General features: G+C 38.4%; 1 protein-coding gene and 1 long non-coding RNA gene across 6 annotated transcripts in view; both read right to left on the reverse strand.

Annotated features, from left to right (window-relative positions):
- The window catches only part of ZNF407 (zinc finger protein 407), a 336,771-nt gene that overhangs the window by 262,804 nt on the left and 46,974 nt on the right, over positions 1-26,993 (reverse strand). The window lies entirely within an intron of this gene.
- Positions 1-26,993, reverse strand: part of LOC308190125 — a 27,664-nt gene continuing 671 nt past the window's right edge. Inside the window, exon 2 of the long non-coding RNA XR_013946921.1 lies at positions 1-24,972. This is a non-coding gene — a long non-coding RNA (uncharacterized lncRNA). The remainder of the gene's footprint in view (positions 24,973-26,993) is intronic.

Below are 26,993 nucleotides of genomic sequence, written 5' to 3' on the forward strand. Positions count from 1 at the left end.
TTCTTTCAAAAAAAGGAAAAAAAAAAAGAACTGAAGAACTGTACACAGTAAAACCACATTACAAGAAAATGATTGTATCCTACCATCAAAAGATGCAGTCCTTCAATGGGCTATCCAAATTTAAAAGTCATAGTAATATGAATGTGAACTTGGCCTCTGGCTGAATTGAATTTAAAGCTGATAAACTATACCATTTTAATTCACAAAATGTATTATCGCACAAACCAAACTGTCAGTGAATGACAGCTGCAGACTGCCAGACAGTCAATGAAAGATGAAGGTGGCTGCATAATGCCAGTATATGATGTCCAACTTTCTCTTAGCTCTAAGAGATTCTACCTGCTTCCCCTGTAAGAATTTGTGATTATTTTTGAATGACTTTTTTTTTTTTAAACAAGACCAATTCAATGGGATTATAAAAAAAATCATCACACAGAAATCAGATGGATTCCACCAGAGAGAAAGTCAGAGGCTCTTGCAAGATCAGGTCTCCGTAACTCCTAGAAAGCACACCTCTGACATCGCACGAGTGCCGAAATATAATGTTGGGTTGCCTAGAGCTCTATCCTCATGACTCCTGGGTGGGAACACAAAGCTGATTTCTATTCGGGGCTGTGGATGAAGAAGGAAGAGCCAAGGCTTACAGTAAGGTATACTTTCCCTACCCCACAGTTGGTGCTGAAAAACACTTCTCCATACTCAGCACCCAGTTTTAACCTCAAGCCTGAAGGTGCCGAAGTTAGCCGACGTGCCTCTCGTTGTCAGTCCCAGCCTGCTACTTCACCTTATATTCAGTTTCTGCTTGGCTGGAGGTTCAACCTCTGAACCCTCTGCTGTCTCAAGATGTTACCTCCTTGGAAGATCTGTCTTGGTTGCTTCCTGAACTGGGCATGATGTGATCTTGCACCAGTTACTCTACCTACTCAGCTCAACTAAAACAAATAAACATAAAGGTAAATAGGCAGCATGTTCTTTGCAACATTTACTATCATTATTATATTAATGAATTTAGGTATTTGAATTCGTCATTGTTAAACAGGATCTTCATACAGAAACCTACAAAAAAATCTACAAAGTACATCTTTTTTTTTTCCAGCTTCCACTTAAACTTACAAAAACTAAAACACGGAAGAACATTGTGCTCTTTATTAAAAGAGGATGAAGTAACTTCAGAGACCAGGAAACAAACAACTAAATAAATAAACACAGCTTAATATATTCAAGCAGTCCAAAACAACTGCACATACTTCTTTGAACTGCATTAGATTCTGCTTGGGCTTAAAGAAACCAAAGTAAAGTTGTGAACCATTCAGCATACAGGACCACAGAAAAGATTTTTAGCAATAACCACCACAGCTGAATGGTTTCCCCTACCCAAATATCAAAGGAAAATAGCTGTCAAAAGTGTAAATTAAATCACTTTTAAATTGAACAGAAAATTATTTCCTATTTTCCACAGGTTATGATTTGGAGTGATCTTAAACCTCTGGAAAAGAATTTCCCAATTTTCAAAAATTCTGAAGCCCAATTACAAGTAATTATAGCTTTTCATTTTCAACATGATGAAATAATTTGATACTTTTTACAAGAGGTCTGGTTTAGCTCAAAATAGACAAGTGCTTCTGCAATGAGTTAGTACACAAAGACAATAAAGATCATTCTCAAAAGAAAATCAGGGATACATGTTGGCTATAAATCATAAATGGAGCATTCAGGCAAAAATAGTTTGTGTGTTCTACAAATGCCACTTATTTCCATTGCATATGAGTGAGATAAAGTAAACAGACCACTGACAGTTTTGGCTTTCAAATACAAAATGGGTAAGATTTGAAAGAAGAAAAATAAAATGTATAGTATAATCACTACTGTTAGATCTAGTTTTAAAGTATAATTTGGAGAAATAGCGTGCATGAATACAACCTTTTCTATATTCTCATTACGGAATAAAAGCAAACTAGAACCACATAGCATTAAATTAAAACTAAATATTATTTTAAGTATCTTGTTCCCATGTCCACTTGCTTTCTCTCCCCCGAGAAATTCCATTTTTTTCTAATTTTATGGGAAAATGAACTATATAGGCTAAATTATATATTCTATTTCAGTAAAACTCCTTGAAGCTTTCATACAAATCTGAAGCTCAACCAGCTCCAAGTCAGTCCAGCACAGTTTATCACTATAAGGTTCAATGCACTTTGCGAATGTCATGTTGTAAATGAAATACAAATAATAATGAAAAATAATGAATACATTTGAAAAGAATCATACCCACGCTAACTTGTATTTGAACCTAGATTTTGGGTATATGTAAGATCACCTAGTAAATACCCAGTGCAGTAGTAAACCTCTACACCTTTAGTTTTTAACGACAGAGGTCTGCATGACACCTCCAAGTTACAAACACTTGATGTAATACACATATCCAGTAGCAAGAGGAAAAGTTTAAATGTAGGGTAGCGATTATCATTTAAAGGCATTTATCAAAGAGATGCAAACCTTAGCATTTCAAGCAGAGCAGTGTAGTCTAATCTGGAGTCAGAAAAAGCTTCACACACAAATTCTTATATTCCAGAGCCTGTAAAAGCAACTTTGCAGCCGACCTCTGATTTCCCATGTTCCTACCTTCTACTGGTTTGTTTGAAGGTCACCTGTTTACACTGTTAGCCCTTCAAAAACATGGAACTTTACCTGTTTGCCAGACACCTAGCATGCTGTTTGTTAAAACGTAAGGAGAAAGTGATATAAAAAATTCCACCAATATAAAAAAATAATAATAATAAAGCCCTGTCGCATCTTTATAATATTACAAGTGGCAAAGGTTTAATACTTTTCCGTAACAAAATGTATCTTCTTTTCTGGCTAATGCTACAAATTGATTAAAAATGTGTAATGTATTATAAAGTGACATACAAAATCAAAAACTACTACTTCTGCAATGTATCCAAGCACCTGGTTGCCATTTAGCTTTCACACAGAAAATTAGTAGATTGAGCACTGACATATTCAGCTGTCAAATCTAGATCGGGCAACACACCCAGGTTTCTTTTGTGGTCAGTCTTCTGAAAGTGAAGCAGATCTTCAACAGCTATTAAAACAAGTATAAGCCAAAGGAAAAGAAACAACTGCTTAATCTCTAGCAATAAAGAGCAAAGTTCTGATTTTCTGGATAGACAACAACAAAATGAGATAATTTACATGAGCAGACATTCAAGACTATTAATGTAACCCCAGACTTTGGAGATGGGAACACATCAGTTTGACCAACAGCAGATATATGAAGGAAGAAAGCACACCAGCCAACAAAGAGGCAGGCACACTACCATCAGAAAACTGGCACCTACAGTCCTCCTATTCTGTCAGGTAAATACGTGGCTGAATGCTATGCAGGACTTAATCATATTATACGACGTAATATAATTCTGTACTTTTATTATTATGTACCTCTTTTTAACATCACCTCTCCCAAAATATCAGACAACAAAGCTCATTTTATATTTGCATAGGGCAAATATATGTTGCTGGTTTGTTGGTTTTTTTTCCCTCTGTGTTTCTCACTTGTTTTAGAAGACCAGATAGGGAACTACGTTATAGGAGTTATGTATCCTTGTCTGTCTTGGAAGGTTAAAACAGCAGGACAACGTTTGTCTGAAGGTTAAAAGCAGTTCTGAGACTGTGCTAGTAAATACTGTCTGCAGACTATGGGGTTTTTGTAATATTCAACATATCAATATGGAAAAAATTCTTAGAAAAATATGGGTTTTTTTTCTTCCTTATTTGCAGTACCAGACAATATTTATTATTATTGTTTCATTCTTCACAGGCACTTGATGTGATTAAAACTTGAAGTCAACTTTGGGTACTATTTTCTCCAGTGTCTAGCAGCCAGGAGTATGTTTGAAAACCCTTGGGTTACCTCATCTTCCAAGACCCACTCAATGCAAATTGAAAGGACAAGTAATAAAACAGGAGACACTCGGCCTACATATAGAAGTAAAACTATTCATAACGAACTCTAAGCAAATCAAGAGAAATTATTAACGTTAGGATATAAAGGCACGATGTTTTTAACCACGCCAAGCACTTCTCCCGAATGCGAGGCCCTCTGTCCTCCAAACAACTCTAAGCACTGGCAGAGGTCAGAGGTGGGCCGAGAGGTCTGCAAAGGTGAAGGTGACAAGGAGCTGTGACAAGCCTTAGCCAGCCAGACAGCAAGCTACGTTTGAGGCTCCTTGTGGCCTGCAGACCAAAGGCCCCGTTACACCTCATGACTCAAAGGTAAACGTTACATACCTTCAGTCCATATAAGAAGTTCAGAGCACAAACTAGTACCACAGCCAGCCTGCAGTCGGCACAGTCGTTGAAATTCATCCTGCCAGCTGCACCGTTTTATCTACTTTAAGGAATATTTAGAATACAAACAAATACGAGGTAATTATAGTCTATCACTCTGAAGAACTGTCAGGATATCTTTTCCACAGGAAAAAAAAAGTGACTGGCTCCAACTTGATTTACTCCTTGTCAGAGAAGCTAAGAGGATTACAAAGCTCCAGTCTTCCCTAGCAAGGTTTAGACAGATCAACCCACTGGACACAAAATTCAGCCTTGTCGCAGAGCAAGTAAAGACACATCGGGCAGTCCAGGGCCCTAGAGGGCACCATTTGCATCTCCAGAGAGGAAGGAAGGATAGCTGTAATTTGTAAGCAAGAAGTACAGTCATTCATTAAATGAACTTATTTTAGCAACTACAGCCATCCATGCCTTGGGCAGGGATGTGGGTGATGGAAAAACTTTAAATGTGCTTTGATTTTACAGTGATCTTTGCCTTCTACTGATCTAGTTTAGGAAGTGGCTTTATCTTCACCGAAAAGCAGACATAAATAAATTATTTATTTCGGTTCTGTTGATTTACGTATGAGAAGATGAGATTTGTGCTGATATACTCACTGCTCTCGACCATTTTGAGACAAGTGCTCTTCCAACTGTGTGAATGTCACGTGGAGCACATGTGAAAACATGTATGTGTATCTTTTAGGGAGACAGTGGTATGTCAGTATACAAATAGTATTTTTGTGGTATTATCGGTATACGAATAGTCATCTAACCTGGATGGTTTGTGCTCGAAGCAGTCTCTTTATGTAAATTTTGACTAACAGCAGTAGAACAGTCAATAGCAACAAAATATCCTGTAATCAATCCAGACAAAGTAGAAATACACCAAGAAACTGACAACCACTAAATTCTATATAAAGTTTCAGATAACAGTGATGACACACTTAGTCTTTACAGTTCAATTAGTTCTCTCTAACCTGGGGTCACATTATAGGAAAGTCTGGAAGTTAAAAAAAAAAAAAAAAAAGATTCTGGAGAAATTAATTAGCATTTCTGTGACCAGGCTGTCACTGCACTTGAGCAGCCTCTGAAATCCATGTTCAGAAGAAGCCCTCCATTGATTTGCTACTGTTTGCAGGGTTTTTTTGGAGGTGTCTATGCAAATGCAGCACTCCACCTGAGGGCAGCAACCTGTAGCACTGAAGCACTTTTCTGAAAATAAAACTTAATCTGCTGTTGACCAAAACCTTACAGCCAAATTCTCTCAAACGTAAGAGATCAATGACACTGGAATCTCAAGGCTCATTACAATGGCTTTGTAATTAGCTTGCGAAAAACTTTCAGAAACTCTAAGTTGAATATTGTGCAGTTGGGTTTCTCCTATGAGAGGCAAATCCCTGAAACGAACAGATTAGTCACAAGGCCCTTAAGGCAGAAAAGTAAGGAAAGCTTCTGTTCTCTGCAACTCTTAACACAAGGGACTTCCAGTGAAATTTAAACATTATAAATAGGCAATACTCTATCATACAATTCATAATTAGACAGTGGAACTAACTGCTACAAAATGTCATTAAGGCTGAGGACTTAGCGAGGCTGCAAAAAGGATTAGACATTTATATGGGGTAACAAAAATATCCAGAGCTCTAATAATTTTCAAAGATCTATTAAATATCATGTTCCAGAGTTTAACCCAAAACTCGAACCAAGAAAAGACTGGGAAGCTTCTTGCATCTTCCTCTTAATCCTCCTGTTTTCAGTGGACACTGAATTAGTGTGGCTTAACAAGCCCAGTCTGTCACTGCAATTCCTTCGCATCTTTAAATAAACAAAATAATCAAGTTGATCAACTAATGAGCTGGGAACCAAGAGGAATGGGGAGCAACGTGTCAGGCTTTGTCCCAACCTGGCAGTCAGAAACATATGAAGTGGAGAGCAATGCCTCTGAACCCCTGTCCTTGCAATGGGATAGAGAAACCTGTACTGCCATCAAAACCGTGGATCATAACCTGAACCTGGCAGACTAATGAATAAGCGCTTGCCTTCACTGGGAAGTCAGTGGCCTTCTTTGACTTCTTCAGTAGGCTTCTTTCTTTCCTAGGTTTGTGCTACTTGTTCTTTAATAATGTAAACCATTATAGTCACTAAATATACCATACCTATGTTAATATTAATTATTATTATATACATTTGTAGATAACCTAGAGAAAAATCTGCAAGTGGAAAACATTGCAGTTTAGGACCTGAAAGCATTTGGATACTGTATTCCTTTTACATTGAAATGGAATTTAGTTATCAGCAGTACACTATGATCCAAGCCACAGAGAATCTTTGCTCAATAGAAAGAAAAAAAAAAAAAGAAAAAAGAATTAACAGTTTCTTTGGCCACTGTTATAAACCTACTTAAAATTAAAAAATAATAATAAAAAAAGAAACCCTCAAACTTATTAACTCTCAGACTCAAAAGGGTAAAATACAGTTGACTTCAGAATTAAGGTGACGGGATAAGCTAAAAAGTTTTTTCTGCCACTGCTTCTTTGTTCTTTCCTTCTCTGTAGGCAGCCCTGTAGTATCTATTCCTTTTCCCACAAAATAACCTGTCCTTGCTTCTAAGTGTCCCAGAGGATATTCTAACTCTCCGAACCCTATGGCCTTTGTATTTCTCACCTCTTTTACCAGCTCCACAAGAAGCAGGTAGTGAAGGGGCCACATCTAGACCGACACCTTGCAGAACAACCAGGTACTAACTAGTTGAAGAAGCCAAAACTCCAAGGGTAGGATATTATCTTGCGCTGTCTAGAAGACATACAGCATAAATCCACTCCTAAAAAAGCACGACAAAAGGTTTAAGAAAAAACAGAAGTGCAGTGAAAATACTTAATTCCAAATCCATACACACTGATCTCTGTTAAATAATAAGCCTATCTTTAAAATATGAGATAAGGTTCTGCAAAATACAAAAAACATCACCTTGATAGTTCCTAGACAACATGGGTCAAAAGACTGTCTTCCTGTGTAAATATTTGCACTGCATATTGTAAGTAACGTTTCAGCCTGCGCATGCAATTACTAAATATTAAGTAAATAGCTATGGATCATATGTACAAAGGTGAATGCAAAATGCAGCAATATTTAAATTAAGATCAAAACAAGAAAACAGCCCTTTGGTGGTTTTTGTTGTGTGGTTGTTTTTTTTTTTTCCTTTCTTTAGAGTGTGGTAGATAATAAATATCCAAGAGCTCTCCAAGGCCTCAGAGCAGATTGGATCAGTTTCTTTATGTTTCCTTTTGTAATCTTGTCGCAGAAGCAAGGTATCAAAAGATACAACCTGCAATTTGGTGGCAAAGAGAAACGCTGCACCTCCCTCCCGTCCTTGAAGGCTTTTTTCAAAAACCAGAAAGGCAAATCTGACGACTTGCACTGAAATGCTCAAATCAAGAATTTTATGACTCAACTCACCCTCCTCTACACTAAGAGCTCATACTAATCCAGCAGATCAGATCCACTAAGTCACCACCCATGGCACTCCATAAATTCATAGGAAGCCTGAGACTATCACTGGTAGCTTCTTGTACATACACAGAAGGCTGCCGAGGTTGAGGCAGATGGCAATCTTCACACCCCACCAGGAACGAGACCACCCTGCCCACAAACAATACGTGGTTATCCCACTGACAAGTTCCAAACTAGCAACAACTGCCCTAGGCAAGGTTCCCTTGCAGCAGCCCATCCTTCACCCGCACCCTACCAAGAGAAGGAATTAACCACGCACAGCCATTACAGAACCAGCAGCACAGACGCTGAAGTGCTGCACCGTGTGACTGGGCTATAGCTGGAATACAGAGCGTGGACTATTTTTCCCCAGTCTACTTCCTTAACTGACAAAACCCAATAATTCATGCAATTTTATAATATAATCACTATGCACTGAATTCAGGAATTGCCTTCACAAACATGATTGTGAAGAAATTTCATTTGAAATAATTTTTAAAAAAAAGTATTTAATACACTTATCCGTTTCCACAAAAATATTTTATTTATTGAGAAAACGGAAAGAAAATAAAACTCAGGTAAGCCAGTAAAGACAATTTTTTTTCTTTTTTTTTTTTTTTAGCTTTTTTGCATTTTGTGGTAACTAAAGGAACCTGATCAAGTAGAAACTCAAAAGTCCTTGAATGAACAGGTACAGTGCAAGTAAAGTTCAGAACCTTCTTATTTGCCCTCCTTTTTTTTTTTTTTAACCAGAAGTGATTAATTTCGTGAAATAAAGCCAACACTTTTTCATAAACTTTAATACAATCTAAGAATAGGGCTCTGTATAAATTGAACACAGTAGTCACATATTTTGTGGGTAGATTAAGGATAAAACTGCTAGCTCCATGCTGTGCCAGATGAAAAGGAACTGTCTAAGTACTTTAGAGCATACATATTTAGTAGGCTATCCAAATTATTTATAAAACTTTTGGGAAAAAATTACTATTTAAGGAAAATAGTATCATTCAGTGAATAAGGAACTAAAGAAATTCAGGTTCCATCCTCAGCGTCTGAAAGACAAGGCAAATCATTTTTGCCTGTATAGTTTCCATATGTACGTAATGGAGGTAGAATTCAGTCATTTTGCAAAATGCTTCAGAATCTATTCATGAAACATCTCTACATGGGAACTGAGTGTATTTAAATAGAAATAAGCCCTTCCCACTACACAGATTTGCAAGAATCCAAAATCTCAGCTGTACGTTGAGAGACGTGGTATATTTACCAAATTCTGTACATGCGGGCAATAAGCACATCTTCAGCTCCAGCTCATCACACTTAGAAAAATCCCAAGGGAACAAGTGGATGAGCTGAATAAGTATGCAGAGCCAGAGACGATCGCCCTTGAGCCAGACAGCTATAGCTAACACAAAGCAAACTAAGTCTTTACTACCTTCAGCCATCCTTTAGACAGAGAAACCCCAGTCATTGGAGAATGAAGCAGAGTGCTATGGAAGTACCAAGCACCAAGTAAAGTACCAAGGAAAAAGCCTGTAAAATCTGCAAAACAAAACGGACATTTACTTTAGCATCAGAACATAAATAAGTAGTAATGTTTCAATAAATGATGCAGGTACAGGGAGCCTCAGCAAGCAGCTCAGCAGTTCCATGTAATACCAGTATTGAGGTCTTCTGAGAGACTTGTCTACATGTTCTTATAGCATTGTGAAATGCAGTTCACAATCCCTTTTGACAGCCTCAATTTAGACATATCCACCTTTACAGTAGGGACTATATGCTAGAAATAACTGTCACAACTTATTGAAGAGCTTAGTTACTTTGAGATAACTAAGAGGCCTCTTCTTTTTGAGCATGTACAAAGAGACCTCCTAGGAGAAACACAGGAGATATGCAAAAGAAATGAAGAACAAAGGTTTGCCCTGAAAAAGAAGCTCATTGCTAACTGTTCTGAAAGTGAGACACTGTCTTTTAATGGACCTTACAAAGGAAAGCCTCATTAAGAACTTAACACTTTTGTTGTTAATAAAAATGAAGAAATAGATCAAAAAATACACTTTTATATATCGTATATATACATATATATATGTATGTATAAACTAAACCTAGAAGTTATTTCCAGGTTCTTTCACTTCTTCTCCAGAAGAGGACAGTGCCCCTCTAGTGGATGTCCAAGGCAGCTAGGACATCACTGGAGAAGGAGCTACAGGCCTTTCTTCCTGGGAAGTGTAGAAGCAGAGAAGACAGTAAGCACTCTTGTTTACTAGGACATTCCTCACCACCCTCTTAATTTTTTTCTCTCGTTGCACCATTGTCCATGGGGCTCTTCATCTGCCTCACAATCTGCACAGAACACCTTCCTCCTCTTACCAGTAGCCAGCTGTTCCTCATTCACACGGAGAGATGCAGCAGTTGTTCATTTCTCATTCCAAATGATGTTAAAAGAGTTGGACTTCTCCCAGCCAGGCTGGGAAGAAGAGACATATGAAAGAAGAACTGTTTTTCTACCAAATATTCCCAAGGAGTCTAGAAAACGCCTTATCTTATAAGAAAAATACTGTAAAGCAAGTAAAACTACAATATTAGCAGCACCATGGAGAGAAGAAGCAGGAACGGACTGGCCCTCCCATCTTCCAGTGGACAAGCGATGAATACAATTCCAGTCTTACCACCAGCAGGCATGGCTAGGACATAGGTGGGGGAGCTGAGCGGACAGACAGCTAGCAAGGCGGTACCTCTGCTGCCGCAGTGTCTATAGTGGAAGTGAGCACACCTGCAGTCCTGCCTCCTAGAGCTCACCTGCGCAGCTCCGAGCAGAGTTCAGCTCTGTCTTCCCCACGTTCCCCATCTGGGGGCTGTGAACAGCCATCTCTTCCTAACGCTGAGCAAACCCAGCTCCCGCAGCTTCTCCTTGCCCATCACTCCAGGAGCCTGGCGCCAGCTTCGTGGCCCTCTGCTGCACTCCACTCTGATTTGTTCAAGTCTTCCTTGTACCGGGGAGACCAAAACCATACACAGTATTCCAGATGTGATCTCAAATGCCAAATAGAGGGGAAAAATCACTTTCCTTGACCTGGCAGCTATGCTTTTGCCAAGAGACCCCAGCTTGCAGATGGCCTTTGTTGCAAAGGCACCCTGCTGATCGACGTCCAACCTGTTGTCAACCAGAGCAATCAGGCCCTTTTCTGCAAAGCTGCTTTCTAGCAACTCAAGTGCCCAGCCTGCCCTGCTGCATGGGGATTACTCCACCCCAAACATGGGACATTTTCCTTTCTTTGAACTTCACGAGGTTCCTGTCAGTCCACTTGTCCCTAGGTCCCACTGAACAGCGGCCCTGCCCTCCAGCGTACTGACCACTCCCCCCAGGCTGCCATCACCTACTCAATTCAAAATGAAACTGAGCAATCTAATAAGCACAATAAATCTAGAGTGGCCATCTCCATGCTGCTGCAGTAGAAGGGACACACAGATAGGAACAGGAGTCCAAGAGAATTGCTATTGATTTTCAGTGTTTTTTTGTGAGACTAAGAGCCTACCGGTCCCAAGCGTCCCTGCTATAAACCCTACCGTCCATATAACAAACTTGACAGAAGGACTGACTTTACAGTCCTACATATTTACTTAAACTGCAGTCAGTGGTGGTTTAAGTTAATATGATGGATTGTAAACAACTGCAGTTCAGAAGCTGGCATAAGTTTGCTTCTACCAACTTACTGATGGGGGCTGGAAACCTCTTAAAACTTGCCAGAGCTCATCTGCCAATACCTCAAGAAAAAAAATCACCAACAAGCTGTTCCTGCAAGAAACATCTTTCAAAGTGAATATCCTTCTGACAAAATGCACGGCTGTTAAAGTTCAACAGATTTTGTAACAATTTCTTGCAGATCTTAACCACCTTTGACTGCCTTTGACTTTTGATTCACCTCAATGAGGGAATAGCAAGGTATTTTTGCCCTTAATAGGAACCGAACTGAATCTGAATCCTGAATTTCTCTTTTAGAGCATGATATGGCCTTAAGAATAAATTGAAAGATTTGAAGATGTTCTGCCTCCGAGAACTCTATGTTCATACTAAGACAAGAGACATCGGTGAGCTACACAAAATATATTTTAATGCCAAATCAATCTCACCAAGAGCGATGCAAAGAGACTTGCATGACCAATGCATTTTCTTGAGAATTATTCCAGCAGGGGAAACAAGAAGAAAGTGCAAAAGCAAATTGCTGCCCACAAGATTTTTCCAGCATCTCCTACGAACCATGTCACTTCCTCTACCCAGAAACCAATCCTGACTGGGGCACTCTGACAGGTGACAGTCAACTGGAATAGCAAAAGGGGAATTTTAACCGGCAAAAGATGAGCTATCAAGCTCAGTAGCTTGAGATTCACTCAAGAAAAACCTTGAAACCTCCAATCAATACTGCCTGCAAATTCTCTGTTTGACTGACAAGGAGAGAGGAAAGGCGAGGGAGGACAGCCCACGGCCCCGGGTTCCCCAGGGAGGGGAACAACGGCTTAGTCACACCTCAGTGATCGGAGCGGGGAGAGAGGGAAGGTGAAGACCAGGGATCCGGGTTGCCTGCCGTTAGCACACGGGAGCTGTCTCGAGGTTGGAAGGCTGACCTGTCTGGCATCCCCACGGTCAGTGGCAAGAACTGGGCTCCCTGACTAATCCTCTGCATGTGCCTAAAACAAGCTCTTGCTCTACGCTACCTTTGGAGGGATCCGCATCTCTCCTCTTATGCCTTTAGTGCCTAACCAAAATAGTTTGGTTACGAGCCTAAAGACAACCGCCACGAATACTTTCTGCTGCTTCTGCAGAAAACAACGTATCGGGCACAGCAACCTGGGGGAGAAAACTTTAAAAAAAAAAAAATGGACACAGAGATGGAGCAGACCTTTCTCCAGCAGTATGACCAACAACCAAAGGACTGCCGACGTACGGTACATCATTTAAATACACAAACCCTGAATGGAGTCAGAGGCAGGCCAGCAGTCCCCCAGGCTGGAGCGGAGGTGAGCCACCAAAAGGCGTACATTTCCCTCTGCCGATGTTCTGCGTGCACCCACCTCCCTTTCGTAATTTCTGGGTAAACATCTGCTGTTGCCTGCTCCGTTCCCAGAAAGCACGAACACTTTTCACACTAGGCTATCAGCAACCCGTAACAGGCAGATATCTCTGCATCTGGAAGACTGCGGTTTTAAAGATCTGACAAGGAATAATATCTGAACTTAGGTGGTAATTAAACTGTCTGAGCAACGCTAAGAACAGATACATTATCTTTTAATATCAGAAATGAAGCACTATTAGAGAACACAAAGCACCTCTCTACACAGGAAACATACAAAATGGATCCTTCTCTTGCTGCTGGGAACTCAATAGATACTCGTATGTTTGATCACATCTTTGACATCACACTATTGCTCCTACTGACTACTGCCAGCTTTTCTGTACAATCACGCTTACATAAATTCACATATCTCAAACAATTTTAAATGTCTCCCAGAAAGATATATATATTTTTTCATTTATTACATAATGATTCATGGTAACATTTCTTGAATGCTACTCTCAGCTACAAATTCTTGGGGGGAAAAATAAAAAATTAAAATCAAGAGACAGTAACCTGAACTAAGTAGACCACTGTGCTAGTCTACTTAGCAGGAAAAAAATAATGAAAAAAAGGGAAAAAAAAGTACAAAACATCCTAAAAATTCACCAAGTAAAAAGGTTACATTTTATATTTTGTGGCTTTAGAGATTACAGGGGGAGGTTACAACAAAAATCAAAATCATCTGTAAAACAGTCGTTTTCTGTCACTTGCAATATTTTCATGATTAGTGAACGCAAAGCATTTAAGTCAGAAATTTAGAAAGCTGCACAAGAAATACGAATGTACTTGAGAGAAAAAGAGACCGAAAGCATTTAATTCTTTGAAATTTCCAGCATTGTCAGGAAAACAGACTGAAGCTCGAAATGCTAGCTCGGTAACAGATGCTCAGACAAATAGTTCCAGTATCTGATATTACATTGTTTGTATATTTCCATGTTGCTAATTTAATTCTCAACTGTATCTGAACCAGAGATCACACGTTCATATCTGCTAAGGCAAGGAGCTTTGGAGTTCCTTTGTGGTACCTTTGCAGATCTCTCATAAATCCATTCAAATTGATCTAAGGCTTTCTAAGATCACCATTTCCTCTATTTTTGCCTCACTTCATTGTATAGCACAAAGAGCACACCTTCACAGGAAACAGACAAAATGGATCCCCTTTTCTTCCTGCTGGGAGCCTGGGATACAGGCGCACTTTTGGCTGTGCATTCAGCATCTCACAGCTACTTCTACCGACCACCTCGGTAATTCTATACACTCCGCTGCTATTATTTTTCCTTTAGACCACTTCCTAATAAACTCATTGCACAAATTGGAAACATCTTCACTTCAACAAAACGAATTTTTATCCACAGCATAGGCTCTGCGAGAAGATATCTGAGTATTCAGACACATTAACTATGCCCAGACTAAAATATCTTTGTCTAGAGAACTGCCCACGAAAGATCACCGCTTGCTGCTGCCAACTCTTCTGATTGAATCTTTAGCTCAAAACAGGTAAGCAATCATGGCACTGTGCAAAAAGCCCCAAGTTCAAACCCTAACACTGCTGCACGTTTCATACACTACAGCATGTTTTGCTTCCTCTGCAAAAGAAAGCCAGACCAAAAACTGCTGCAAGAACTGACAAAACCTGAGTATTAAATAGCACGTGGGCAGTAAAGCACACAAATTAGAAAGTGCCAAAACCAATACCCTGGGTGAAACTACACGACTGGTTCTATGATCAATAGCAGGTTAGATGATCATAGTATTTCCTTCAGCCTTCAGCCTATGAATTTGTGCCAAATTCTGCCTATTTCCACATACATACTGTGATCTTCAGTTATGAGTTATCACAAATTATTTTGCCCCAGAATCCCAAAACAGGAGCCACTGCTCTGGGAACTGAGACTGCCACCAGCAGAAATTACTGCAGAAAGTGGAAGTATTCATTCAAGTTAACAAAGGAAAATAAAAAATCTTGCTGGTAATTCACAGCCCTACCTCTGCCTCCTAGGAGCCGCCCTCCACCCACGAACACCTTTTATTTTCCTTCCATCTAGAAATGATAACCAAAACCAAACTCTGATGTTTCCTTCAAAGTTTTATCTTCTGTTTCACTAGCTGTCTCTGCTACTTATGGCCTTTACTACTTACTGTTGGGTTACTTAGTCAGGAATTAGATCTTTCTCCTTTTTCTTTTTCCTCCTACAGCAGCAGCTGAAGAGTTAAATATTTTTAATTATCAAAAAAGAGCACGTGTACAAACACTACAAAAGGAAGCAGTATTTTATGATTATAGCAATATTTCTCTGGATTTCATCTCTCTCGTTTTAGCCTGCTGCCTTCAGTGGGGCTAAGAATCACGTCTTCATATGTGTTTTTGTATCACTTATTGGAAAAAACAGTTTTGAATAAGATCTTTGGCTACTGTCGCTAACACACCTCTTTTGTATAGGATTAAGCCCAGAAATAGTGGGAACTGTAAGAACTGGTACCACCACTCTGCGATGTCATGATAAATTTCAGGATGCCACTTTGCTATCAGATCCCGTTCAGTGGAAGTTTGTATTGTAAGCATCTCCCAGAGAAGAATGGGGGTCATAGACTGGTGCCCATTTCATCAAAGCTCTTGAAAGCCTGTGGCTGCAAGTCCTCTATTACTCCAGAGCTCATTTCTTCCCTTTTTGCTGTAGGAAGTCAACACACACTCTAATAAATGTAGTTAGCGTAACAGCCAAAACTCGAGCAGGAAACATAGTTAGCTCAATATAAGTCATAACTGACAAGCAGAAAACACACAGAAACCCAGGGTTAAAAGAAAACAGTATTAGGGCTCTGAATCTCATGGAATAACCACCTCAGTTTTTTCCTACAAGTTGAGTCTTGTTTATAAGTATTGATCCTTAATATGGTCAAACAAAAGGTGAAAAAAAAAATAACTCTGGAACAACTGGAAATAGATCCAAGTGTTTATAAAACATTCAAAAATAAATCCTCATGTGTGACCACACAGAGTTTGTTACCTGTAAATACAGGGAGCATCTGTCTGTCTTCCACAAACAATACAAGGATGTAGACGTTACAGAAACACAGTTGCATTTCACCTGGCAGTTTGATGCAGCGCACTTGCACATGACAACACATTGATTTTACTTCTACCTCCATGCAGACATCTACGTGAAGAAATCCATTAGGCAGACAGTTCTCATCTCTATTGACTGACAGAGTGACAATCGAATACTTTTCACCTTCCAAACTGACTGACAGCTAGACACTTAAACAAGCCTTCAAGTTGCAATAATAGTATGAAACACTTTCAATTACCTGAATCAAACAAATCCATGATCCCACTAGTTGAATGTATTTTTCTGTCTGCTGCTATGCCTGGCTTGGTTTACATTGTTGTTTGGGCAATTCAGATCCTTAACAAGAATGCTGGAAACACACAGCAACCCAAGGTTTCTAAACAGAGGTAAACCTGAAGTAGTCTTGCTGTATGCATCCCTGTGACCAGAAAAATAAATGCAGCCCGTCTTTTGGATCATTTCCTTTCCAGCCTAGCAAGGAATCAAACCTTTTAAACTTGCATAAAATGCCTGGGAAATAGCTACATCATTAGATAAGTGTCTTTCTGATACCAGCAAACATTAAATGCCAACTTACTGTTGAAAGGTGAATGTTTATTTCTAAAATTAAATGAAATTGCAACAAGCAGTATTTTAACTTTGGGTTATTATATGCACAGTTTGGCCAGATCTCTAACTGAAATTCCAGGTATTCATTCCTCTGATATAAATAATTCAAATTTTAATGAATGAAATTGTCTGCAATTAAAATCTGAATTTATTTTGGGCGTAATAACAAACAACCAAACTTGACAGAGAAACAACAAATCGGAAAATTAAAATTTTTGGACACAACAGCTCACAAGTAATCAAAAACATATCCTTGCATTTTACGATTTCTAGAGTGAATAACTAAGGTTGGAAATATCTAATGTTCTGTAGACATCAATACGTGTTGCTGCAAGACATTCAGCATGATCAGGCTGAAATATCTAAATGAACATGCTTATGAGTTAAACATATACACTGGATAACAGGCAAACAAGTAGGATCAGGGTGCGCTCTAATGTACTGTAATTGGGTTGACAGAAATAAAAGGAAAAGTCAGAGTCCATCAAGAACTGTTCAGTAAAAAACACACAAAAAGCAAAAGATTGTCTTTGCAATTGAACAGTTGCATCAAAAATGGTCAAAGCATTTTAAAAGACATAATTTTATGTTCTAAGAAAACAGGATCTGAAAATAAACCACGTTTCCATACATTTCCCTTACAAAAACTGGCTTTTAAGCCACGTTATGTCTAAGGAGGTTGAGTACAGTTACTAACTTTCCCCCCCTCTCTATGCACTGCTTGTTTTGTTTGGAATTCAGGCAGGTAACAGATAATCTTTACAAAAACCCAGTGTTGCTTTGCAAGCATCTATCTGGGTTTAAATGTATACAACCATAACAACTTAAAAGACATATACTTTTCTTCTTTTTGGTAAAAAAAAGCCAAGTCCTAAAAGAATGCAGAAAAACAATTGAACGCAGAAACAAAAACAACAACAAACACCACCACCAGAAAAAAAAAGCACCCTCTGAATTCAGCAAATAATACTCTATGTTAGATCTACAGTATCTGAAATCGTATGGTATTCTATTGCGATTATGAAAATAATATTCAAAAATGTTTTGAAAATAATGTCACAACAGCAGTTCTACAGTATTAATAATTTAAAGGATATGAAAGAACACATTTTATCACTGTTTCTTAGAAAGAAATTAAATAATTAGCAAGAAAGCAATTACTTGAAGGTGATGATACTTTTCTAATGTTACTGTGCTTAGCGTTTCTTCTTTTTTTTAATCAGTCAATACTATTTGTAGGCGTCAATATAGAATTTACTGTGCACACAACATAAAATGACTCTTTCAGAAGTGACTTGCTGTTGCGCAGTATACAGCAAATTGATTTTCTGAAAAGGAATGCAGCCTGTACTTAACCTAACAGTGTAACCTTGTTGTACTACATGAAAAGGGATCATGCATATTGATTTCTTTATTACAATTCCTCTTGTGATCAGTAAACATTTGTAAACCCTCCTTCTGAAAAAAAAATATGTTTTTCTACTTTGAAATTAGCAAATATAAAGAGGCTTCAATTTTGAATTCTGAAACTGTCCCTCTTTTACAGAGAGAGGGATGCCAGACTGTTCTGTTTTTCTTTGCCCATACTTCAGGGGTAATTTTTTTTAAGTTGCAAAAAGAAAGCAAACTGGATTGATGCCATCGACAAATGATTGGTTTTGCTAAACTCAGAAGGTTTGCCTTCAAGAAATGTATATTCTTGATGTAGATATTCATTCTCCTTTAAACAGTTTGTTTTAAAAAAATGAGGAAAACAGAAGAAAAAACAGAAAGAGGTACTATCACAGAAAAAGAAAAGTAGAAGAACTTGCACAGTATCTACCCTGGTAAAACGAAAACAGAATAGTAATGGACACATATTTTATATTGCTTTCTTTTGAACACAATTAAACTTCAGAGTCTGTTAACATGTAGTTTCTGGAATCGATGTAAGCAATTAAAAAATTTCAACCAAAATGTTTTGTGAGGCGTAATTACTATAAGGTCACTAGATATTATTTGGAGTCAGTTTAGTTTATCACATTACGACATGACAGGACGTGAGGCAAAAATTATAAATTCCTTCCCTAAATCTGTCCTTTTCTGATTTAGATGGATGAAGAATAATTAACTCTTAATTATTCAGATGACTTCAAGGCAGTTTCAGGATTCAGTAAAGAATGCAGTCATTTTAACCAAGGAAAGCAGTCTCCTATCATTTATCAAATCTTGCAACTTGACCAATGATGAATAAAAAAATCTATGTTTACCCATAGCCCTAACTGCTACCTTAGAGGTTGTTAAGCAACAAAATTTCCTTTAAATTCTACCATATGCAAATTATCAGATGCAATTTGCATTTTAAAGTATTTAACTCTACATATTTATTGGATTTTGAGGCCATGCTGATCATTGATTTATGTGCTTCTGGCAATCATATTTCCATATTTGTATGATTTTGATGACAGTAATAATTCAAATATGCAGAAAGTTGTTCTTTGAACAATATCTTTAATTACGTCCTCAAAGCATCATTGTTTTGCCTGGTGTCCTGACAAAAATGGTTTGAAATGAGAAATGGCATTATGATCCGAAATGCACAGAAGTACATTTGTCCTTTGCTGTCTAGTACCAAATGCACAGAAATGACTTTTCATGTTAACCAATCCTCAGCCCTAAACAGTCTGCAAAGCCCAGCAACCTTGCACGTAAATACTTTATTAATTCTGACACACTTTCACGACAAATTCAATCACAGTTCATAAGATTTCTGTTCAAAATGCAAAACCTGCCCCATTTACTTTGCCGCTAACTCAGAAAGTTTTGCTGCCACGTTTTTTTATTGGAGTTGTCACAAATTATGTGCACTCTTATGAAAGCTATCAAGAACTGTAATCATTAAGAGATCCACAAATATTTTGCCCATTTACTTCTCAAACACGACCATCAAGCATGTCTTCTGTCACCACGACCCGAACAGTTTGTTTTAATACAACTTTTGTCACTGGGACACATGTATAAACTTTTTAAAATAATTGCTCACTCATGTACAAATATACAAGAGTAATGCATTAGCCTACACAATGAACTTGTGTTTTAGTTAAGCATTCCTATTTATACTAATGTTCATTTAAATATTGTGCAAAAGTCAAATATTATCAGAATAATACAACATTTTACTTCAGTGCAGCACAGATTTACTAGTTTGCTGTTTCCACAAGTACTGTTCTACATAATACCCTTTCTGCCTCGCGCAGGGACAATCTAATATTTAAAATAAAATAAACAACAGACCCTTTTCCAAGTTATTTATAATTTAAGAAAACTGTTTCTTTTAAAAAATGCATAAGTAGTTCCATAAATAGAGTTGAAATTAACCTAAATTTATCAACATTTTTCCATCTGTAAAACACACAATATTAAATTCTTATGAAATCATTAGGCATACAGTTTGCTTACTCACAACCAAAATATACTGCAGCATAACAGGGCGGTTTTTCTCCCTGATTTTTTAAATAAATGCTTTACAAAAAGAACCTCCTTTGTATACCTCATACTGCCAGACAGGCAAAAGCAATAACGAAGGTATGTAGCAACTATGACGATCGTTAAAAAACAAAAGCAAAAACAAAAGAAGAAGCCCTCTGTCCTTTACAATAGGGGCATATTTTTTGGCCTGCAAATATCTCAAAACAATAGTTTTTCTTCGGAAAGACTTAAATATTTTATTTATGGCTGCTGAACACAAATTTAGTGCACACTATAACTGTGTAAAGCTCTGCTTTATTTTTTATGAGAGCACCCCAGGCAAACAAACATATAATGTAGACCTGATGTCAGCCACCCTAATATACTTGTTACGATTTTTTCTTTTTTTTTTACTCCCCAGGTAAAAGGACAGAATTCACGATTTTTTTTTTACATCTACTGCTTATCTAATTTAAATATAAGCTCCTCAAGTCAGTTAAAAAGACGGAAAAAGGTGTAATTTTGTTTGTATCACCCTTTAAAGAGACATCTCCTATTTTGTTAAATATTATGGCACACCACCAAACGGAATCTAAACTCACTTAACTATCAAAATGCATTTTAAAGACAATTGCACTTTTGCTGTGATTCTTGATGCACTGCAATGTAAATATCTTGTCTTGTTCGAGGCAAGCATACTGTTAGTAAAATACATGACATTTGCTGAACAACCTTTAAGGAAATAATTAGATAAAGACAAGCTGCTGTTTTTCAGCCCCTATCAGATTAAAACTGTTTACCTCTTTACCAGACAGGTATGATGCACTTACTATCAAAATTATGCAAATCGGTTTACTATTAACTAGACGTGTTAGCAATATTACAACTAAATACACAATCTATGCAAAAAGAATTCATTTCTACTTAGAAAAGCCTCCACGTTTTACCTTTAAATCCTTCTAAAGATCATAAAGATAAATGCCTTTGTGATGTTTGAGTCTATTTATAACACAGAAGCGCTGCTGCTGGCGGTAAAGTTAAAACAGCGTTTTCGCAGGGAGAGTGAAAAATTAATGCCGGCCCCCCCCCGACACTCCCTCGCGCCTTGGGGACGGGGGCACGGAGGACCCCAGACGCCGGAGCCACTGCAGGGGCACGGGGCTGGCGGTGGGTGGGGAGCCTTTTGGGCAAGTTAGGTGGGGAAGAGGCAGCCCCGAGGGCCCAAGCTGGGGATCTGCCAAGAGAAAGGCCTGGCAGTGGTCCCGAGGAGGAGCGTGCACCATCCCCGCGCAGGCGGGAGGCCAGGCGGCGGCGCATGGCGCAGGCCTCAGCCTGTGGAGGGGAGGGAAGGAGGGCACGGCCCCGACGCCCCTGGCCCACATCTTCCAGGGACACGCGGGACTTCCCACTTCACATTCTCTGTTTCTCCACTTTCTTCCGTTTAGCAGAAACTTTTTACGTTTGTGCACGTGCGTGCGAGTGATTGAACAACCTAGGCCCGTGGAAAGGGAGACGCAACTATTCTGCTGAAATTAAATCGCAGAAAGGAAAAAAAGAGTCCAGCCTGCTGAGACTAGCAAGTCGTTTGCAGAAATGCTTAATCTAGGAAGCATATTACACAAAAACAACAATGAACATGCTTAATAATTCTCTAAATTCTTCCTGAATAATTAGGTAAACAAATTCGGAAGGGGGTTACAAGAAATTTAAATATGTGATTAGACACGAGCTGACGTGATTAGAAATACACTCAAAGCAAATACTCTGTTTAGTGTCTCACGATCCGTTCTTAGAGGGACAAGTGTTACCTTAGTAAATTTTATTTTCTTGTGCGTTCCTTTCCACAGACCACTATAAAGCGCTCCAGGGACTTCTCACTGCACATCCCCTGTGCGGACCATGATTGCCCTGCGGGTACAATCCTTCTCACGACTGAGATGTCCTGAGCACGGCCAGGTGCTCTCGAGGGCAGCCGCTGCGTTTCCATGGCATGAGGACCAAGGTCCTGGGCACGTCGCAGTCCCAAGAACACCAGAGGGGACAGAACTAACGTCATTTGCGTTATTACACCCTGTGATTCTCAATGAACTTATTGTATATGAGCTCAAGGAGGGGTCAAATACATTTTCCTCTCAGAGGACTAACTCTTTTTAATGAATCATGTGGCTACAGTAAAAATCTAAACATACAGGAAAGCTGAGATTTTACACACACGACCCAAAACGCTCCGGTTTCTAACTGAAGAATAACACAGCTTTCATTTATTTTCCAGAATACTTACCTTAGTTTTAAACTGTAAAACTATTTTGTAAACAAATTAAATTTTGGCCCTTAAGACTATGACGTTGTAATTAAATGGGTAAATGAAAAATATTTTAGTTACAGCTCAGGCCTCTCAATATATTTGTGGGATAATGAATGAATCCTTAAATCGATACCATAAAATATACAGAATTTATAAATAATTAAGACATTTATCTTCATGGTAGAGAATAAAGTTATTGTATGTAGTTTAGATATGAAAATGAAATTCCTGTATAAAACTGGTACCATTTTTATCATTTGTAGAGCTCAGTAGCACTGCTTATTAATAATAGATTAAGCAGTTGTAGCCGGCTATATAAATTGGCAGTTGATTGCAAAGGGACCTAAAATCGCAGTAGCACAGCATAGCAGTTAATGCAAAAAATGGCCCTTTCATTTGTAAAATAACAAAAATCTGCACCTTAAATTGCTGTGCTCAGCTTGTAGCTGTAGGAAGGCAAAAATGAAAGTATTACGATAAAATTAACGAGAGATGGTAGTAGCATTTACTAGCAAATTTGAGTACAAATAAAAGTCAGTTTCACCACTTCCTTCTCGTCGAAAATTAAAACAAAATATTCACCAGTTTACATGACGAATTCAGAATTGCTCCATCTGAGAAAGTCAAAAGGCATATCTCACATTTCAGTGCTGTACTGTGAGCTACTTCATACAGCACAGAAGAGTAATATACCTTTGAAAGAATTGCTCTCCATGAACTGCTAATGAGTAGCTTTTCAGCAGCAAGCTGCTTTTCCAGGGGCTTAAAAGAAATTCCTTTGTATCAATTTAGTTGTATGCAAATTAGGTTTAAAAAGAGGAAAGACCTGGATCCGAGTTCAGATTAACGAAAGCTTACAAAGTACAACAGAAATGCAGTGCAAGGGTAAAGATACTTTTGTACGTGTTGAAGTCCCCACTTCGTGCCTGACGCTGAAAAGGCTTACTAGAAAACAGCTGCTTCAATAAAAGCTAAAGTCAACTTGGCAAAAGCAAGTGATAAACGGCCAGTTTCCATTTAAAATGCCTAAAACCAGTAACAAAATAAAAAGAATGTTGAGACTTTGGAAGTATCCACTTTTGTAAAACTAACATACAGCTTTACAGCGATTCAGCTCCTTCAGGGTTTGGATACTACAAGCATTCCTCTAATCAAGCACAATTAGAAATACTGGAAAACTGCAACAGATATGAGAGTCATTTATATTACAATACCTAGACTAACAGGAAAAAAAAAAAAAAGAAGTATTATAACATTTTCTTGTAGTTTTAAAAAGGTGTACATAGGAAAATAGTGAATAGTGCATGACTAAGCACATGAAATAAGAAAAATGTACAGGTCAACTCATTTATAGTAATTCAACCTTCATCTTCTGATTTAGTTACTGTAAAAAAATCTATTATAGCCACAATTTGGTAGTGAACTGTAGCCATCTACTGGAATGAACAGATAAAGCAAATGTTTAAGACAATGTTCCTCCCCAGGAATCTAGCTTGCTTTGTATGCTGGCTAATACACGCCAGAAAAACGAATAGTGTTAGGTGCTACTAATACTGTAAAAGGAATCTCTCTCAGAGCTGGTGCAGGCTAAACAATGTCAATGAACGCAAAAAATGCATTCATTTTTAAGCTTTTTTTTTTTTAAATGTAATACACTTTACAATAGCCATGCATAGATTGTTCGCTATAAATGACAAAATTTGATTCTATGATCACTGTATTAACATTTTTAAAAGCACATAAAGTGAATCAAAATACTACGTATTGAATATTTATTTAAAAATAAAACAAATTAAATAATTTCAGCACTTCATAAAATTTAGGACAGTGTATTTCATTAATCACCCTTGACATGTAACACAGTACTAAGAAGCTTAACTTTCCTTTATCTTAAAAACAAAAGAAGCTAAAATACAGAAGCTGATCCCACAGGAAAAAGAATAAAAATCAACCCACAACTGTCATGAGGTAAGGGAAGGACTGAATGTTGAAGGAACAGGAGGGACCCCCAGAAAGTCCAAACCCATTACAGAGGAAAAACAACCTGCAGGAAGAGATGATGTCTTTTATTAGACTAGGTGATACTACTGGAAGAGTGAGAACTCTCTCCTCTCGGGCTCAGAGGAAAGCACTGAGCTGCAAAGTATGTCTGCTTCTTCCAGACGTATAGTTTCATCTACCAGCATTACTTCCTTGTGTCTTCCGTCATCATCGTGGCGGCAGTAACACGGCTACTAATCGTCTTGTTCTCAGGGAAGGCTACTAGTAGCGCAGGGCCGAAGGACAGCAATTCAGTCCCAAGCTGCAGGTATCAAGATATGTAGTCAGACGTAGAGATGCTAATAAAATTGTTGAATGGGAAAAGGGGCAAACAGTCACAGTAAGATCCTGCCATTCCACTCCTAATGCAGTTTTTGGCCAATTTAATTCCTGTTATGAGGGGACTCGTACGCTATACTATCAGCGCACATTCTGCTCTGTCCTCTGGGCGTTCTGGCCCTACACAAGCAACATCAGAGTCTCTTCCAAGCAGTTCAGGTGTCCTAAGGCACTCAGCTCGTTTTATTCATAAATACAGTAGAAGCACATTTTCTGTTGCATTTGGGCCCTGAAACAGACACAGAACATTTCTCAAGTTTTAACACCTGCCTTGAGTAAAATTAGCCCATCGAAATAAGGTACAATGTTTAATCTCCACGAAATGAAGGGCAATCCACGAAGATGTGAAGCATAATGGCCTACATCTTTCACCTTATGAGTTGCTTCTGGGACTATTTCCTGAAAGGGGGGACAAACACAGCTGGTAAGGGAAGTGGAGGACACTGATAGCAGTCAAAGCGCAAATCACTGACACATCCACACACATACACATGATAGACACTACAAAACGAAACAGTAATTAGAAAATCCTTATGCCATGACTAACACCTACATAACTCAACCTCTAAGGCTCAGATGAAGCCAGAACAGTATTAAACAGAAATTATTACAATGACCAAGTCAGCAGAGCTCTGCAGTCAAGAGGGATGTGACAGTCTGTTGTGCCTGAAATTACATGAGTACGTTTGGAGATCTTCTCCAATGCATTGTGAGACCAGCAATGCCATGTTTGAAAAATCAACTATTCTTCTCAAAAATTCCCTTATCTACGCTTTATGACATTAGGATGATTCCAAAATTATCCTTCAATAACTCCCAAACTCACACATCGCTGTCCAATAAACTGAAATGTAACTAAACAATTTGAAATGGTGAACAACATCTTGGCAAGTCACTCACAAAAGCCCATTAATGAAATTAATTAGTTAAGGTATAAACAGTAAAACTTATACTCAGCAAATTCAGCCAGATTAAACTCTCTACATTGATGGGCTCTCATTGACAAAACCATTTTTTCTCAGCAAATGGGGAGGAATTTGTATGAACTATCCCACCAGGCAAAATTGGTAGCGAGCAGATGGGGTAGTAACATCTTTAACCAGCACCATTAAGTCTCAAAGAGAATAAATATACTCATGCTTCAAAGCATAAACCAACCATGTATTGTCACCAGGAGCTGGGGGGGGAGACTAAACAGACCCCCACAACCATGCTATTAGGGAGGTTTACTCAGTTACAGCTCAGTTCAGCTCTTCTTACAGCTCTCCTGAATTAGCTGCTCTACCTAGACTTGAAGGTGTTACAGTAATTACTACAGTAAAAGCAAATGCACGGATTGCTGGATTCAGCTCTATGTTGATGAAGCCTATGCTGAATCCGTTGATGATACAATATCAAAATCTCCTGTAATACATGTTATTATTCTATGAACTGTTAATAAAAATACCGAAGGAAAAAAAATAAATCCCCAAATCAGATCAATGGAAGATAGACCATTAAGATAGAGGAGTGATGAATAACTGCAGCTCTGCACAGGCGTGACGGTTTCCCAGTATTTCCGACACTACACTACTAGGTAGAACAGCCTGTTTTTTCTGCCTTCTCCCAAATCACTATCAGCAGTTTTTATAAAAGACATCTCAGTGAGATAACTGGTAAGGGAATCAATAAATGATATGACAGTTCATCCAGTCTATGTAGCACTACATGGGAAGTAGTGCCCTTCTTGTTAAGGTACAGCATTAAAAGATACGCCTGAAATATAAAAGGCTGCTGAACAAACAACATTGAATGTCAAACAATTGACCATTTCTCACAAATTTCCAAAAGCTGCTGAAGAGAATAACTGTTTATGGACAGCAATAACATTCAAAATTGCCTCTCTCTTTTAGAGACCCATTATAAATTCGGAAGGTGAAAACTTGGTAGTACCTAAGTCAATTGCACTGTGTCCTTTGATGAAACCCAACTACAGCCAAAGCATTCTGCACTTTTCCTGGCATTTTAAAAACACCTGCTTTTTCTTCGTAACTCTGAAAGACAAGTTTGTACCATGCTACAGCCACTGAAACACCATCAGCTGCCATTTTTGTGTGTAATACAATAGCCCTTAAGATCTGGTTCTGAGGCATTAAATTACACTGGATTAACACAAGAAAATAATCGGACACACAACTTTCAGACACCATTGGAAGGAAGGAAAGAAGGGAGGGAGGGAGGGAAGGAAGGAAATGAAAAGAGGAGGACTGA

The sequence above is a fragment of the Anser brachyrhynchus genome (genome assembly GCF_964034855.1).
Source record: "Anser brachyrhynchus genome assembly, chromosome: 2".
Lineage (NCBI taxonomy): Eukaryota > Metazoa > Chordata > Aves > Anseriformes > Anatidae > Anser > Anser brachyrhynchus.